Raw genomic sequence first — 20,104 nt, forward strand, 5'->3', positions numbered from 1 at the left:
GGTACTTAGGTAAGTAATTTTTATAGGAAGCATTTTTATATGTATTTGTTTACGCAGAATCTAAGTGTTCGCTAAAGGGGCCCACTGATTAACAATCCGCCGGACGGTATCGGCCTGTCAGTTAGAACAAAATTTTGACAGTAAATAATATCAGAGATAATAAGACGTGAATCAGAAGTTCACTATCGTGCAAAGTCTACATCAGCTGTACCATAAGCCGCAAAAGTGCGTGGCGACTTTATCAATGAATTCATTCATAATTTCTCCATGCAATTTCGCAGCTCACTGCACCTAGAAGGTAGCGTGCTGGGATTGAAACCCCAACCGCCCCCAGTTTTTACGTATGTATCTTCGCAGACACCTAGGCTGTTAAATACAAATTTCCGTGTATGCCCAACATTGTTTGCAACTTCACAAGGCTTCTAATTTAAAAGTAACTTAGTATTATAATGTTAGTACGATACCGATAGCGGTTTAACATGGCTGGGTAAAAGTCGACGTCTGCCGCGTGTGGCGTACGGATACGGACGGCCTTTAGTTTGTTAGCGCTCCTCGCGCCGCGCTCTCGTGTTGGACTCGCGCTCGACGCTTGTCAAAATGTTAACTGACTTTTCGATACGAATTTTGAACGATTTGGTCGGGTAAAGTCAGTTGGACTAACCTTTTTAAATATCGAAGTACGCGTGAATTCGTTTCGCGAATTCGGACGTGCGTATTTTCGTCCTTGCAGCCGGGAACTGTGAAGACTGTGCAAACCTTAAGTGTTGTGGAGTCAGTGCATATCAGTTCGGTGTGGTGGAATTGGAGCATGTGTTTTGTGGAAAGTGTTAATTGTGGGCTCGAGACTTGGGATACGTTTCACTGAACGCGAGACAAAAAGCTGTTTTGTGATCCAATTCACGTGAATGCTGGAATATTGATACACCGTGCTCTCCCCCCTTACTACGGATTGATTTATGGTAAGTCATGCCAATGACCACTCTAGTCCACTGATGCAGAACCAAAACAATTAGGTACACGTAAACATCAGACATTTTCATAATTATGAATTTAGCTGTACAATGAGGAAATCGTGGCAGGACCAACCGCAAGGTCATTGGTCGTCTTTTAATATTAAACGTTAATTCAAAGGCGGTGAAGAAGACCTTCATTAACAAAACTCGTTTTACGACACCAGACACTCGCACAGAGATTGTAAGACATATTTCTCCAATACCTCCGCCGCGCCAAACAAAAAAAACAAAATAAAGGTGCTATTTTGACAGTGAAGAAAGTGACACCCATCACATCACCAGAAACCGGAGATCGTAAAACAAACAAAATTTGAGATTAATTAATACCGATGTAAGAATGAATCGACAAATTCACGAGTAGGTCAAACCGTTTATTAATTGCAAATTATTCCGACAAGTGGGACCGGCATTGTATGCGAATAAACTGGAACTCGAAGATCTCCGTTCACTTTGCAATCTTGACGAATGTCCGATAATAAATTAACTTCGTTTGGTGCGCTAAGACAATCAATATGAAACATTAGCATAATACCACCCATCGTCATAATGCATAATTCATGGAAAAATATTTTTCTGAAGAGAATTTTTACTTTCCAGTTCAGAAGGGGCAGAACAGTCTTTTGTTCGGAATAAACAGACTGTAAACGGTTTGTCTTGTTGTTAAAACAGTGCCCTAGAGAGTTTGACCTAGGCATAGATTGAATTTCTAGGCTTAAATAGTCACATCGGCAGCCATTCCACCTCGCTCCTTGACCCCCGCGTCACGACCACCGCGAAATATTGAGAGTCGTGCACGTTGCTTGTAGATCCATTGATATATTTGGACTTTCTATTGATATTTTCATTCATCTTTATGTTTACTGGCACTATATTTCTCTTCTACATTTAATACATATATTGTGCATTAACATTCTTACTATTCTTAGTAAGTAATCATTAGACACATTGTTCACGTAACATCGTTAAATAACCGATCTCATCTCCGAAACGTCATTACATTACGACTTTGTTGCTGCGATTTTATCTTTGCGCTTAGCCTTAGCCCTCTGCACAAGTAAGCCCGCTAGCATGCTCAGTATTTCGTTGAGTTTAGAGCTTCTGATTCCTTCCGACCAGTGTTGTCGAAGAGAATTTGCTAATATTATCGTGATAAGCGCTGGCATGCTAGGACTTCCGACCGCGATCAGCGCCGGCCGCCGGCGCCGGCGTCTATTACGTTACGTTGTTCCCTTGCTTAGAGCTCCGGTCACGATTGAGTTTGATTTGGCTCCGAATCATCGAATATTATCGGCTGCCCTTGATATTGGTATCGCGCTATCGGAAAGCTTTACCGGTTACATTTACAATATGAATCTACTGAAAATTACGGGAAATATGATCGAGGTCGTTTATGTATGTTAGATATACATAAGTACTTAAGTATATAAATAATACCTATACGAGTATGTAGACTTCTGAAAGAGACATTTGAATTTTCTTAAAACTAGTCTTTTATGCACGATAATTCCAAATGTTTAGCCACTACTAAAAACCTTTTAATTTCTTGGTGATTATTTTCGTATAACTCATAATCTTGCATGGGTAGGTATATATTTTAAGGTTACGGCGCGCAAAATGTTGATGAAATAAATATTGAAGACTAAGTGTAGTAGCATGATAATGAGCTGTAATTAATTTAAAAGGAAGCTGGAAACATCGTTATTAACATTAATTCGTTCTGGTTCTTGCGCTTTAAAAAATATTAAGACGCGTTTTAAAAAAATATTATAATAATGGTTCAAGATATCTATGGGCGCAAGAGATATCGTGGAAAACTGCGTAATGCGTATGAGTAAGATGTAAATGAAAGTTTATCTTTTACTGCGTTGCCGTATAAGGATTTTTGTTTCCATTTGTTAAAATATTACCCATTGTGTCCAGTTTCAGTCTTTCCATTATTGGCAGAAATACGAGGTTTGCGTTAATCTGATTTGATTTGTGATTTCATACTAGATTAAGATTATACATGCGTAAGTTTAGTTGGAGTAAGAGAAATACCCGGTGACTGTAATATTTTGTCTGAAAAAGATTTTTAGACAAAGTTAAGAAATAACAACAGTTTTTTATACCGATTTTTCCGGTATGTAGATTCCCTCTTACGAGAACATTTACAACAAGTATTTTGTAATCTTTAAACTTACCCAAATAATTGCCTAGTTAGTAGTTAATTAACAATAAAAACCTCCTAGGATAGGCCATGGCCATGCTCAAATTGCTCATGCAAACTTGTACTCGCTTTAATTTTGCTAGCGTCGTAACAGCCACGATCAAAAATTTAATTCAGATAACATCACTGCTATTAGGAATAAATTTGCCATATTTCTGCTAAAATTAAGTATAGTAAGTATAAACTAACGTAGTGAGACATTTTATGAAACTAGTGGCGTCCGGAAATCGTAAATTCAAATAAAAACCACACTAAAACCGGCTTTTTTGTAATTAGATACTTAGCACAATAACACCAACAGAGGTAAAAACTGAGCATTTCATGGCTTTAAGGCCATTCTTAGGCTGGTTTCTATGAACGATTAAAATTAAAATTGTTGTATATATTTCACGATTTAGTTTTTTTTTTGTGAGAATTTTACTTGCTTAGTTACGCACTTGTTTTTATTTAGGTAATCTATTTTATTAATTTGAATTTTTAACAAGCTTTTATTAGGTTGACCTGTATGTAACTATGTAATGGAATCTAAGGTAACTAATTTAACCATCTTCCAAGGATCGTAGCGTCCTGAAAATTGGCAGCTGTATGTAGTTCTGATGACAATACAATAATATGGTACTGTCGAACTGATCTGATGATGGAGACAGGATTAACAAGCTTTTATTAGGTCGACCTGTATGTAACTATGTAATGGAATCTAAGGTAACTAATTTAACCATCTTCCAAGGATCGTAGCGTCATGAAAATTGGCAGCTGTATGTAGTTCTGATGACAATACAATAATATGGTACTGTCGAACTGATCTGATGATGGAGACAGGAGGTGGCCATAGGAACTCTGGGATGAAACAACGCAACCTAATTGTGTTAGGGGTTTTTAGAATTGTCTCGATGAGTATTATTTGTCTGTCGTACGAAAAGTACCGTCAGCGATAAAAGCTTGTACCAAAAATGAAATTTTTGCCAAAAACTTATTCATTCAGTAGTAATAAGTAATCACATATTTGGGTCAAACAGATCACTGTGTTATGTCTTTCCTGTAGATATACACAAGAGTTAAGGGCTATAAAGGTTAATTTTCTTATTTAACCCTTATCCACGTGAAAAGGTCCTCCTTTTATTTAAAGAACTATGATAAAATGATTACTTACATGCCCACAAGCTGTTAACTATTGCCCACAGGAGAGAAAACTAGTGTTATCGCGAACAGCACGTTTTTCTCTCCTGTGGGCAATAGTTAACAGCTTGTGGGCATGTAAGCAATGATTTTATCATAGTTCTCTAAATAAAAGGAGGACCTTTTTCACGTGGATAAGGGTTAAATAAGAAAATTAACCTTTATAGCCCTTAACTCTTATGTATGTCTACAGGAAAGACATAACACAGTGATCTGTTTGACCCATTTGTTTAATTGTTGGTACAAAACAAAGTTACCCGTGTGGTTAATAGGTAAACAAACAGAAGAGTTACGACATGCAATCTATAACCATTTAACCTGATCAAGCATTCACTAGTAAGTATATTTAATTGAATTAATTCCTTTCAGTTATTTCATTCCATAACGTTGATCATCAATTAACAGCGCCGTGCCATCCATCATTCTAGCCGTACATTCCCTTGCTATTACATGTATACATGTCACAGCGTTTGTCCCCATAATGGTCCGGGTAATATGCCTTTAGTAATATTCCTTTATGGTTTTATTCCCAGGGAGCGCCTGTATCCTGGTACGCCCTCCCGCGCAACGATCGTAATTATAGGACTCGTCGATGACTTGTCGATTACTCGATGCTTTCGTGCTCGGATCTTGAGTGGTTAGCGATGATAGTAATATGATATGGGATGGGTGGGAACCGAACCTAAGTAATCTTTAGGGTTCCATACCGCAAAAGGAAAAAACGGAACCCTTATAGGATCACTCGTGCGTCTGTCTGTCTGTCTGTCCGACCATTCATCACTTTATCACTTTATCTCCGATACTACGATAGTTAGGTAGGTAGGTTAGGTTCGTTAGGTAGTTTCAGTTGCCCGAAGGGCAAACCGCCCAGAAATAGGAGGTCTAGTTTAGTTGTAAAGGAAATGTTTTTTTTAAAGAAAGTTTCATACGTTAGACTCTTTAAGCTAAGGTCAGCTAAACGCAGGACAAATAATGTCGTTAGAAATTTCGCAATTTATACATTTTAAACTTAGGTCAACTTAACGTAGGAAAAAAGGTCGTTAGTATTTTCGTGCACTGGCAGTATTGTACTTTAGACATTTAAAAATAGGTTGAGTATTTCGTACATTAGACATTTTGATTTTCGATGTTCTGTCTTTAGGAATTTCGTACATAGGATATTTGATTTTAGTAATTATGCTACATAACCAATCTTCCTACGTGTGTCACAAAAAGAGGAGCCGTGCAATTCGTATTACAATATGTTCCGTCTGTTGCCTTAAGGAAATATTTATTAAATCACGTGTGTTATGTGTGTGAGTGGAGTGGTGTGTATTGGCCTGTCGTCTAGGTGCGCATCTCTGGACGGTTAATTTTGTGTAAACAATATTAACGCCACCGATTGCAGTCAGACTGAAAAATCAGAGAATGGTTTCCAATTACTTAACCGAGGCCCGAGGCGTAATAGTCCGAGCAAGACGGAAGGCACCGGCCGAGCAAGACGGAAGATATCCATGCTAATTGCTTTATTAAGGCTTTGCGCAATGCAGGATGCGACGCGACGGCGTTTCCCTCAAGATTTTATGCAGGTTTAATTGTTATGGTTATTTACTTAATTAATTTTGTGACCTAAATTTAACCGTTTTGTTGTAATTGCTTCGACTTGTAGGTACTTAAAGATATCTTGCAATAAATTCGGCCATTTTGCCTATCAATTTGTCAATCTTTTGATGCTGACTGTACAATGATCATTACCCCGCATGATTTATTTTGTACTTAAATTGTCATTCCATGGAACTTGCTAACTATGTAAACAAACCGCCATATTGAAATTGTCTTTGAATGATGAATTTACTAGTGACTTTTGTTTACATAGTTAGCAAGTTCCATAGAATGACACTTTACATATAAGGCTCAAGTAACAAAGACGTTGTCATGCGAGTAACTTGTTCATAATAATTGACGAATATCGTTCAAGGATAACATATTGGATTCAGAGATTGAACTACCGAATACAAAAACCTAATAGTTATTGCCCATATTATTTTAAATTCTTAAAACGCGAGATAATCTTTAAATTTTTTTATTTCAACATGAAAGATCTTTTTCATATTCATGTAATCTATAGTCTATAGATCCAATCAAAATAAATTCGATGTTATTGTTTAAAATCATATTCACAGATGCATCATAAATACCCGTTTTGAACGCTAGATTAGATCAATAAATCGCTCATAATTAATTTGTTTTGCAGCGTACAAACTTAATGCATTGGCTAAACAATTATTGCCTTTTGATCCGTGTCTGACCATCTTAACAAAACATTTTGTCCCAATAATTGTAAGCTCACCCTTAATACGAATATAACTTGACCCCGGAATTCTCAACGACTATGCGTAATCAGAGGTCATAATTCCACTGGCAACGTGTGTAGTGACCAGTACCTAAGCGTTGTGAAATGGTCCAGGATTGTTGCACTTAGAGTGGACATCCTGTGAGTCACACGTTCGCCCCGACTGGAACCAGCGATGCGAATGCGCGGCACGCGAACTGGCGTCATTTCCAGGGTCCTAACCTACCACACTAGCTAGCTTTGACATTTAACTATAACGGTACTTAAGTTCTGTTCGAACATATTACACATACCTACTAGAAGATGATTTACTTTTGAACTACCTACGCGCTTTAAAACAAGATTTAAGAGATTGGTAGAGATAAGCAAGCGCATGTTAACACCGTCTTGACATGACATAAATCATGTTATCGGTTTCATAATCGATGAGTTACCAGAAATTAGTGTATACTCCGTTTGTAGCCTCGTATATTTCGGCCAACTATTTTCTTTTCTACAACTTCGACTTCTTCCAACTATTTTAGAACATTCATATGAGAAGATGTCTCTTGAAAAACTTGAAATTTTGGATTGGGAATCGAATGAGGGTTTTTCCATTTTTCTAGTACCTACTCATAAATTAATTACGCCTGGGTACGTTATACTGTTACTGACTCTCAACTTGTATATACATATATCTTTTATATTATGCACATTCAGTGTTATTATTGCATGTAGCTCGAGGAAGAGTGGTCTGTGTGAACCATGTTCGAGTTCAAGCGACGCGCCCTTTTTCCGGTGCGTTAGCGCATTTGTATATGCAAAAGCGTTCATAGTGCTTGCAAATTTGTTAGCCGCATCACAACAGTAACGCTGGAGTCCGCGCTCCGCTTCGCAGAAGATGTCAAATGTACAATAACAACCTGGTGATGGTTGACATTTTCAACAATAATCGTGCATATTTCAAACGTAAAGTAAACTTACTGTTATGAAGCATTATGTACCTACTTCCTTAAACTTGCTTGCTTCATCTTAACTAGGTATTTTTTGCCCAATATATGCTTAGTTCTATATTTATGATAATATAAGTGTAAATAGTTCCTCATTTCGTTTCTCGAATGTTATGTGATTGAATCTTGTCAGCACTGTAATTACTATTATTATCATCAGTGTACCAATATTACTTTAGTATCTATTATACCACACATTTCATACCTCAATCCGATGACAATGCCACTTAAATATTCTTGGTTTATAAATCTTAGTGGGAATTGTCTCAGGATGTTGAAGCGGTGAAGCGCAGAAACCTGACATCAGGCATTTCTTATGAAACCGCCCAAAAATTGATGTCAGAGAATTAGGTTTCTTCAAGGTATAAAAGAGATGGTCTCCGAAGGTCCTTTCAGTGAAAGAAAAAATCACTAGTGTTACAAATTTACTAAATTTAGACTCTTATTGCAAACTCTTACGCCGTTTACGCGACTGTACGAAGACAAAAGGCTTGAACTATTGACAAAATAACTTCTCGTTCACTAGGATAATGCACGTTGGCGGAAATTCACAACTGTGGATTTTAATGATTGGCATCCATCCTATTAGCCCGGTTTAGCTCCATCCGACTTCTACAGGTTCCCCAATAAAAATAACATATGGGTTGTAAAAAAAATTCAAGTGATGTGGAGGCCGAAGTCCAAGCAGAGTGGACACATTTTGAAGATCTGTAGGAAAACTTCTTCAAAAGTGGTGTAAATTGCCTTAGAATTCAGTTCACTGAGCTCGGTGTATTTTGATAGCCTTTAAATACCAGTCAAGGTACAGTAACACTATGTATTCCACCTAGTGGACACAGATAAAAAACGAATTAAACGGTCACTTGGTGTTGATTGTAATAGTTAGCCATTTCCTGTGTCTACAATTAAATTACATTGCACAGTTAATCTAGTAATTGAATTTTCTCTATCTTGAATTACTTACAATCTTATAATTACTGGAATTAACTCTGACAACAATTTAACGGCTGCACAGAATGTATCTCATTTGATCATAAACCAGTTTTAGTGAGAAGTTGACGCCCACTTTAGCAGTAATTAAATTGTGATTGCATTCTAATTTGATTCTAATTGACCTTATTGTACGCTAGTTGGTCTTTAATTTAAACGGCTACAAATATAATGACCACCAAAAAATACTTTGGTACCCTAAATAAAAAAATCATGCTTACCAAAAAAAATTACTGAACACCAAATAAATAAGGCCTAAAAATACAAAATTACCACCACTTTAATCACGACTGCACTTCAAATTGTATTCAAATACCAAATATATTGAATGATCACCAAAAATCATTAATGATCACCAAATCTTGAAGACCAAATTAATGCGATATTTTCACCTAAATAAACCACTATGATTACCAAAAAATGTATACATATTACCAAATAAAGTAAACTGATGCCAAAATTACTAGCCCCTCCCGCTCAACCCCCCGTAGCCCGCACCGCATACCTACCTAACCTAATCTACTTTTCTAGTAGCATTTCGTTATGCTACTAGAAAAGTAAGTTAAACTGCTATCAGTTAAGTGGGTTAGGTTAGGTTAGCACTGCGACCCTTACAGAAACGAAATGGTACTAGAAAAGTAGGTTAGGTTAAGTTTCAACTGCTACCCATACAGATACGAAACGCTACTAGAAAAGTGGGTTAGGTTAGGTTTGAACTGCGACCCTTACAGAAAATAAATGCTACTAGAAAAGTGGGTTAGGTTAGGTTTGAACTGCGACCCATACAGAAACGAAATGCTACTAGAAATGTGGGTTAGGTTAGGTTTGAACTGCGACCCTTACAGAAACAAAATGCTACTAGAAAAGTGGGTTAGGTTAGGTTAGAACTGCGACTGTTACAGAAATAAAATGCTATTAGAAAAAGGTGACGAAGTGGATTAATTAATTTAATAGGATAACGATATATTAAATGTTTGCACATTTTTAATCAAAATGTGGTTACAATTTTTGTGATCATTTACTATTTTTGCGTTTACAATGATTATTTTGGAGCCATTTGCTTTAATAGGATAGCAAGATTTAAAAATTTGGTTATCATTTTACTAATGGAGTTCTAATTTTGGTGGTTATTTACTATTTTTGGGTTTACAATGATTATTTTGGTGTCATTTTCTTTAATAGGATAGCAAGATGTAAAAATTTGGTTATCATTTCACATTAAAATGGGGTTTGAAATTTGGTAATCATTGACTGTTTTTGGGTTAATAATGATTAGTTTGGTGTCATTTCCTTTAAAAGGATAGTAAAATGTAATAAAATTGGTAATCATTTCACATTAAAATGGTGTTATAATTTTGGTGATCATTCATGATTTTAGGGTGGTAAAATAGATTTTTTTTGTATTAAATTTTACTAAATCTGGTGATCAGTTAAATAGCAGCCAATTTAAACTAAGAAAATTTCACAAATGTTATATCTTCAGACAGATAACTTGTTTGGATAGAATAGATACACAGATGAAGATATTATAAATCTCATCGTAGAGTGAGTCCACGCTCGCAAAAACACATCCCGTATGAACATGAAACTGTCGGCGCCATTTTACATTCAGATTTCTTATCGTCATATTGTTTATTGTGTGCAATTCCAATAATTCGTCATTCCTTCTATTCGCCTTTCTCTAAATTGCTAGATGATAAGTTAATTCTTTAAGGGATATTTAAAAGTTGCATAGAGGCTAATTTAGCTTGTAATTCCAACACAAGTTGCTGTCATCATATTTTATGTATACATGCATTATTCCAGTGACACAGGTCAACCTAAACTGCATGTTCACTTCACTTTCTTTGATGATTTATGTACCCGAGTATTGTGCGATGTAATTTCCTTTGTCGTAATTGCTGCTGGCTTCCCAGTAATTATTAGTACAGCGGCCCGCACAGGTGGATGCGACCCTAATACGAGATTCGTCTTATCTGATGGTAGAATTTCATGCATCGGTGTGCACCGTACTGTGGGATCTAGTATTAGGTAATTAAGTATCTGATTCTGATAGCACCCGATCAATTATTGGACCCATTTGTTTCGTAAGAGTGTTAAATCTTTATTTTTTTGCGTACTTTAACTGTTGTATTGGATTTATGCTCCCGAATGAAAGTGCTGTGAAATAAATTTATATTCATAATTATGATGGTTTAGTAATAGATAGTTTAAGCGTCCCTTAGGGCGAGCCTGTCTGCGGCAGCAGTGAGGTTGTGGTTGTGTAACATTGCATCGTCGGACATTATATCGAGTTGCTTTATCTCATATATAACGGATTATCGATTTAATATTAAATTATAGCGCTGTGTAATGTATGCCATAGTATTCAATTATGTAGGTACTAACACTACTAACTGTAAGCCGTTAATTAAAATATATTTCTACTTAATACAGTAAATACATGGGGTACTGCACGTTAGCGGAAATTAATACGTAACTATCCACAAGATATTCTAACTAGAAGGTCACTGGTTAAATCAGGTTTTCAGCCGCAAATTAGCACCTCTTAAATGTTTTATTCGTTTTATTACAGTAAGTAAACATAGCAATATTACTATTTTACGAGCAACACAAGCTAAATATAACTATGTACTAGAACATAGATTGTACGCCAATTTTTGCAACAAAATTATACCTCTGCAACTCTATTAAATCAGAAGTTAACCACGGTAAACCTATTTTCTCACACATTTTTAATTAAGCTATAAATTTTCTCCTTGCTTTGGACTGGTTTCTAACCCTTAAGTATATAATCAAGATTTTCTCCAGCAGGTTTAACGTCCTTGCGCGAACGGTACAGTCCACGCGCAACATCACAGTAAATGTGTCACCCGTGATGTCACTTAGACTCGTTTCAAACCTGTCACTGGTAACACAGTATGCAATCGATAATTTCAATAACGGCTTAAATCACAAGAAATCAATAGGGAATACGTCGTATTAGAAACAAACATTTATTTATGCCGGTTAATCTAACCGTGTGAAATCTCCAATTAGGCCTTATTAACGAGTGTCGCAACCTTTTATAGAATACGACCGTATGTTAACGTGACGTTGGCTTCTTTCTTTGGTTGGGAAACCGCTATCGTTTCTAAGATAATTGAAGTATTTTTACTTGGCATAATTGATTCCGGTTACTTGGCACGAGTAACTGAGCTGGTGATTAGATACTGAGAAGTAGCTGCTCCAGTGACTCCGCTAATAGTATTATGAGGATTACGAAAGGCGGAGAGTGAACGTGTGGCGGTAGATGTCGAGTCATATAGTTATGACCTTTTGCTGAACTGCGGTTAAAACTGAAAGATGGAGTAGTTATTTGTCTTAAGTTTTCATATGTAACCATTGACATAGTGGATACGCATCTTAAACGATGCATTTTTCATTGTAGATACCTATGTCATCAAAATTATATGTATATTATAATACATAATTTTGATGATTGGGATTGACCCGACATTATTTATATTATAGGTATCTCTGTGGTCCAGTTCGCTTATTGGTCTAAACGGTCAATCTATTAAAACAAACCGGTTTGGAAAGCATGGGAAATTCTGAAGGAAATGCAAGAAAACTGGACCCGCCGTCCATAATAGCTGTGACGACAGTGCAATAATGATTTATTACAGTTATTAAATTAAATTATACCACGCCTTCAAATTTGTTACTCTTGTGATGGACGGTCATCGCAATTTAAAAGTTGATTGAGATATTTGATAAACGCAATGCTCGTAATTTGAATGAACATGGTCTACTTGGCAAATGAGGAAGTTACTTGTCCAAATTGAATAGGACATCGATCGTCAAACAATCTGTTGTAAACTAAATGCATTTTCAGCTTAAACAAGGCAGTTTGTAGATATTTGACCGAGATGTTATTTTGTTATAATCTTATAGTTATTCTTATTATACACATTCTGACCATACACACATACCATGTCTAAGAGCGGGCATCTTTTTATTTTCCTCGTACTATTTGCGTCCTACTTTTCCGTCTCGCTCGGTGAATTTCTAAGAGAACAAGCATATCGGCTCTTTATAATTCAATTTATAGTGGCCTAGACTTCACATGGACGTAAAAAAAATATCAGAAACGTGACTTTCATTTTTACTACGACCAAGTTTCGCCTGACTGTTAAAATATTAAATTTGTTCTTCGTAAAATCAATTTGTATAGCTGTTAAATTCTTATCTTTTCTTTATTATTTATTATTATGTGGTGAAGTGTGTACCTCTGTCGAAGTTGCCGTAAAAGTCCGCGCACTCAGTTCGGGGCTATAATTAGAGGCTCCCAACCCGGCGCGCGCATCAATGGGCATCACTTGTTTTGAGGTCATGGAAATTATGGCCTACTCACACACCATTCAAGTTCTTCGACATCTGTCATAGTGCATAGTTATATTAGTATCCGTTGAAAAGAACTATCATTGTGATGTTTTGAGACTTTTATTAATGAAGCGTTATTCAATCGTATTTGTTTTGTTAAAACAACGAAGAATGCATCCGCTAGCTTGTAAAATATCGTCATTTTATATTTAATGCATGCATTAGCAATTTATTAAGTTATTTACATTTATCTAGACAATTTACTTTTTATTAACGTTCGCTCTCAAACTCTTATTCAAAGATTAAAATTTAGGCACACGGTGCCCGGAAGTAACGCGAAGGATTTAAACCAAGTATTATTGAGGTGAAATTGGTGAAAAGATGTACCTAATTAAGTTAAAGTGCGTTTGTTTTTTTATCTCATTCCTGAAGAATAAGTAGATTTCCGTTTAATCTCATTAAGATATTTCTGTGTTAACGTCACTAGTAAGAATTTTAATGTTTGCTTGTAATTGTATCATGAATGTCATCATAATACCTACGTAGGTATGACATTAAATGAGATTGCATAAATTAATCCTGCCTTGACATAACTAGGTACATACTTGTATCGCCATAAGATGATTAATCATTCGCTTTCTTGTTTTCAGGTAAGCTTGCTTCTTAACTCAAGTATGATTAATAATGTGGTTGTATTGGAGTATGACGCAAGCACACGTGGTAAGCAAATCACTTTATAATCTGCTCTTAAAAAAAACTTCGATTATAGGTCCAATCTAAGCATATTAGGACTGAAATTAATGGATCACGAACTAATATAAATATATATATTGTATTGACATGTCTAATGTCTACAGGGCTGTTTAAGGTCCCACTTGACGCTGGGTCCCCTTGGTCCCCTGCGCTATCGTTAGCGAGGCCGCGCGCGAGATCAAAGTCCGCTGCGCGCGCGCTCGTCCGCGGGATGTGTTCATTAGACCGCATTAATCTTCCGTAGCGCTGGGTCTGAGGTTTTTTGTACTTTGCGTGAGTATATGGATAGATTTCTTGCATAGAAAGGGAATCGAATGGAATCTATGAATTGAATGGTTGAATTAGGATACCTATTTAGGATTATGTCAATGGATTTTGTAATTGGTTAAGTTAATTTAGAACTCTACCGACTCTATTACCGTTTAACTAAGGTAAGAAGTTATTATGGCTATTTATGGACTGGTTGGAGTCTAGGCTGCATGAGGTCGATTATCTTAAGTAAAATGCTTTTGGCATTAAGTCCGCCTTTTGTACGATAAGTTTTTCTTTTGTGCAATAGGTATAGGTAAATTATATAATAGTTTTAGTCAAAACAACTTCTACTAGAAAATAAACTTTTTTACCAATTGTCTGAAATAAGTGGACCTATTCCTATCCTATCCTATATTAGATATCTCATAAATTTTTGAAATTTAAAACTAGAAACAGAATCTTTCCATAAAGAATATGTAGTAGGTAATTTCCACTCAAGGAAAATATTACATCAGGAATCTAGTCTTTTAAGTTCAAACAACATTACGTGAGGTAAATAAAACAATCTGCATTTTTATGTTGTATTAATATTAACTACAGGTATGCTCCACATCCACATACGATACGGTTTTTGTGAATATAATTTTGCTCACGGAGCTTAGACACTTATGTAAATAGACTGTATTTCTTAACTTCACAATAATTACTTCGATAACACTTCAAACGCAACGTATTTATGTGGCTTTACTTCTTTTTTTTCGTATCGTTCCTTCCGCGCCGTTGCCTTGCCTGTGTCTTCACACGTTCTCGTTTTTTTCCGTGTTCCACCAGAATAAACATAACTTGCATAAACTATGCATATACATATTCAGAATACCCGGAACGGTTTCAGCCATCCATTCCAGCAATTTTATAATAGTTAGGCACATCGATCTTTAGGGCCTGGGGGTATTCTTGTCTGACCTTTCAGGAGATGGGTTTCTAGATTAACTATGCTACGTGACGGGTTACATTACATGCCATTTTATATACTATAACTATGATATTAGATTAGTATTTAGATTAAGAGATTGATGAGCCGACGAGAACACTTTCGTTGATTATTATGATTGATTCATATGGGCAGTCTTATGCTTAGATTTAGATGAATCTGGTCGTTGAAGGAAAAAGCGTTTCTTTAAACATGGCGTTCGATTATCTATTAATTTTATTTCTTGTGTAACGTGACTGAAACGGCTTCGGTCGACGAAACGCAACATTCAGAATACTCGAAAAAAATGATTACGTTAATAATTTAAGAAAGCTTTGCAAACGTCTTAGGATTCTATTTTCAGAACGAACTTTCCGTCATTTCAGTACACTGGACCAATTAAACGTTCCAAAATTATTTAATATCATCACCTCAAAATAACAAACCGGTCTGATATTTAGATGGAAATAAACACTTGACTTCACGTTATATAGATGTATGAATGTGCATATACAATAAATCAATCTGTGTGTATGCTGTATCAAGTCTGACCAATTAAGTTTACGATACCTGTTCGACACCCTGAAGATAGCTCGAAAGCACGAGAAAGTGAATTATTACTTTCACTTGAAGGAAATTTGCCCAACGTAATAACGTCTCAGCGATCGTGCGTAATTAATTTAGTCATTGATGTCAACAGCTGGGAGACTTAGGCGCTTGACGCCGTCGGGGGTTATTCCGTGTCTGGGCATTTTCACTTAACTGTGTACCTTTAACGGCCGGTTAGCAATCGTTACAAAACTGACGGTCAATGTCAAATCCCATACATTTTGTCAGGAATGTAACGGTTAGGCGTTACTGAAACACGACTTAAGTCGCGCTTTAAAGTACAAGTTAAATGAAAATGCCCGTCTACCGACGTAGCTGTGTTAATTTCCGCGATAATATACAATACAGGTATATGAGATATGTGTACATAGTGCATGTTAAAATCATGGATAACTCTTTGATGATGACACAATGACGTCTTTATGAATGCTCTGATAGACATCGGCGTAACAGGCATATCGGACCCGATTCTGATTTAGGTAGTCAATGCTGAATGGGCTCTATCATTTATTTGTAGGTCCTGCGTATGTCCTTGTTGCTACGTGAAGTATTATTGTTATGGCCTCGGTGGATTTAATAGAAACACTTTTTACTATAATTAGTTAATTACCTTTAAATACCTAGGTGACACTAGCACGCTGATTGCTTAGGACACACAGCACAAGGGGCCTACAGCGAACACCGAAGTTCGCACATTGCGGGCATATCTCTCGGTCACTAATTGGAGTAAAAGAGAAATATGCTCGCAATTTAGGAACTTCGGTGTTCGCGGTAGACCCTCCGATCACGACATACATGTTGAAGAGATGGCAAACGACTTCGAGGCTGGTTATCCACCTTCCAGGTGGCCTGAGAAATTGAAGAGCCTTTTGCTTAGTTGTAACGAGATGTATAAAAGCCAGCAAAAGTGGTTTATCCAGTGATGGCCATAATTCTTAATCATGGTTCATGAGGAAACGCATGGAGTTCTAATTTACAAAAGCTCTCTCTCCCCCTCCCCTCTCATACAATTTATTCCAGTTGCATCCTCAGCTGCGGTTTCGAAGCCCTGTGACCACTGTCCGGCTTTTTCTCCTTTACTTCACAAGGACTTCGACATCCTCTTTAAAAATGTAGTGCTAGCTATGGATAAGCCAGCACAGACATTTATCCCATCCATTGTTAGCTATGCCATCACTCAATTTCTTACAGCATTTGCGCTAATCTGTCGCGGCCATCGCTAGCGAAAGTGGATCCGGGTTTAAATAATAAATAATTTTAGCGAGGATATTGTTCACAGCACGAGACCGCCATATTGTTCGTGAACATTGTCCGCAACTGGATCTATTTATTTTGCACTTTCGAAACTAATTTGCAAGCCGTTTTGGGCTTTACGACGCATGACATAACAGACATGTAAAGCTTTGTGTGTGACCGTTTTACATTTCAAAAATGAACGAGATGGACACAGGCACGTGTTTTCGGTTGCATGAAATGCACCTTGTGTTTCTTTTGCAATTTGTATTTTTATACTCTTTGCTATCGGCAACAACTCTAATGAAGATACGTATCTATTTAGGTTTATTTGTAAATTTTCCTAAACGTGGTAAGTACCTAAAAGGTCTTTTTATTTTGGTTAAATATAGTAGGTAAATAATTATTATGCCATTAAAAAAGCAGAAAGGCATGAACCATTACTATTAAAAAGTTTGGCCGAAACCTGTATGTAGGACACACGGAACTCTGAAATTCGACACACCTCTTCCGATGTTATCGCTACTATTTTCCTAATTCTAAACGCCTATTCAACGTCGAGGCATCGGACCCACCGTAGGCTCTATCGGTCAACTTTTGAACTTTCGTTTTCACTTTCAACTGCATCTTCAATGTCATGTTGCACCCACTGGGGGTCGCTATTGTAATGAGACGTCAGGATAAGACACGTATCAGTAATCTCGAGTAGCAATTGTACATACAGTTCTGTCGCAATGTTTGTTTGAAGAGCTTGTAATGTTGATGGTATTAGTTTCGTATCATTACGACTACCACCATCAGTGAAGGCGGGATTCGACCACTGTGCGGCACAAGTGCACAATGCACAAGCATTTTTGTACTGAACAGGTATGCTTGTGCCGCACAGTTCCTCACACTGGTAGAATCTCGCCTACATCAACTTATATGCAATATTATGCATATTCTTAGAAATAGGAACAAAACTTAAATTTATTTTTCATAAAAATACAAATATCTCAGACAGATTGGCTCAATTTATGCTCTTTTTGCGCAAATTTCCAATTGCGGGTAAATATTCAGTAGGTATGTATGACCTTTAAAAGGCATTATAATATTTTACCCCCAGCTGGTTACTTTCGTGAAAGTTATTGCGATAAAAATAACATAATTATTATCAATTATATTTATAAGTTCAAAGTTGATGATAAGATCGTAACTCTTTTATTTTGCAAAGTAAGTACCTATAAGTCATGCTGTATTCACCTGAGATTCGCGAGCGATACCATGGTACATTTTAACTGGTTCTGTAAGAAAGTAAAATTGCCGACACTCGCATTTCGGGTCAATGGAACAATATAATTAACCAGTTTAGTTTGGTGGCTACTGTTATTCAATCAATGTTCGAACTTTCGATGGCTGAAAAACAATTTGTAACTTCGTTATTTTTAGGGTTCCGTACCCAAAGGGTAAAACGGGACCCTATTACTAAGACTTCGCTGTCCGTCCGTCCGTCCGTCCGTCCGTCCGTCCGTCCGTCCGTCTGTCACCAGGCTGTATCTCACGAACCGTGATAGCTAGACAGTTGAAATTTTCACAGATGATGTATTTCTGTTGCCGCTATAACAACAAATACTAAAAACAGAATAAAATAAAGATTTAAATGGGGCTCCCATACAACAAACGTGATTTTTGACCAAAGTTAAGCAACGTCGGGAGTGGTCAGTACTTGGATGGGTGACCGTTTACTTTTTGGCTTTTTTTTCGTTTTTTTTTTTGCATTATGGTACGGAACCCTTCGTGCGCGAGTCCGACTCGCACTTGCCCGGTTTTTTATTTTTAAGGTATTTGGTGTTTGATTAAAGGTTAGGCGATTCGAAAATGTTGCTCTTCCTACGTTTGATATCTAACGGCATTGATACAAAAGTCGCAACATTCAGATTAATTAGCTCATCTCATTAGTATGGACTTATTTACGACTCCTGGAATGGAAAATATGTGACGTCATTCACATACTTTTCCCTCATGAGTCTCATGACTTCGGTTAGTTCGATTAATCACTGCGGTGACGGAAGATTCCATAAATTTTAAATTATGTATATCTGCAGAGGTGCAAGTGTGGTAAGTTGACTTAAACAGGCAAAATTAAATGTTCTATTTAGTAGACATGGGCACTATTATCTAGACGAGACATGTATTCTAGAGTGCTATTAATATATTTTGGAGTTTTTTAAAAGATACGAATCTTTGTGCTGTTGCTGACTGCACAATGCCTAATAATGTGTTAATTAACACTGTTAGTCTCCTCAGATGTACATACCTCTGGCCCAGTTACCAACCGCTTTCTACTATAGATAAGAATTAAGGCAATTCAAACACGGAATGGGTACAATCGCCCAGAATTACAAAGTTTGGCGTAAGTGGGACGCTATTTTCGGACAATTGCCATTTCAGCATCCGATCGAATTCTTGAAAGCTAGAGTTAGCAGCGATTTTGATAGCACATACTGTGCAAGTGTTATTTGAACATTACAAAGAAAACATCCTTTTTTTAAATTATGAAACATTGTTGAGTGACTTCTAATAACGGAGGAGGTTGTACGTGTATAATAATGTTTGTATGTGCGGGTGTATATTTTCATTTAATCATGTATGTTTACCAATCACCGATAATTCTCAGCGCCGTTGTTCGATTTGAGTAGGCAATTTTTTTTGTACTGTGAATTCAAGTGGATTGACCAACTCGTTCTAAGTATGACGGAAGAGAAAAACCTGATAAATAGATTTTTCAGTTAATAAAATAACTAATGACTCTTATCATACACATAGCGCTTGTGTGAAGTGCGTAATTTATATCGTAGTTTACGGAAACGAACGTGCAACGTAACATAATCTTAGACGTTAAGGTAGTGTGTTGCAATGTAAGTCCCAGTTTTTCCAGATAGCTTTCTGATTACAGATTAACTTTACGAGCTATAGTTTGATAGCTGCAATGTAAACTGTTTCTCCATAAAAAGCAGTTATGGTAAGGTGTTGGCTTGCCCTACATCCGTTATCAGCCACCGTGTGGCAACGCCGCTGACACGAATATTCTCACGACACCGTGTAATCGATTCTATTAGATTTGTTATGCTTTTTATGCGTCGTGTGATTGAGATGTTAAAGATGATTGTGCAATTTTGTTTTTATTGTCAATACCGGCCATTGTCGTTTTTATTTAATAATTGAAACCATTACAAC

The 20,104-nt window shown here is 36.7% G+C and overlaps 1 protein-coding gene across 1 annotated transcript in view; it reads left to right on the forward strand.

Annotated features, from left to right (window-relative positions):
- The first annotated feature begins 482 nt into the window (after positions 1–482).
- The window catches only part of LOC134796405 (klarsicht protein), a 338,016-nt gene continuing 318,394 nt past the window's right edge, over positions 483–20,104 (forward strand). The window contains exon 1 of the mRNA XM_063768608.1: positions 483–959. The gene's annotated coding sequence lies outside the window, so the exon portion shown is untranslated. The remainder of the gene's footprint in view (positions 960–20,104) is intronic.

Source organism: Cydia splendana, chromosome 1 (assembly GCF_910591565.1).
Source record: "Cydia splendana chromosome 1, ilCydSple1.2, whole genome shotgun sequence".
NCBI lineage: Eukaryota > Metazoa > Arthropoda > Insecta > Lepidoptera > Tortricidae > Cydia > Cydia splendana.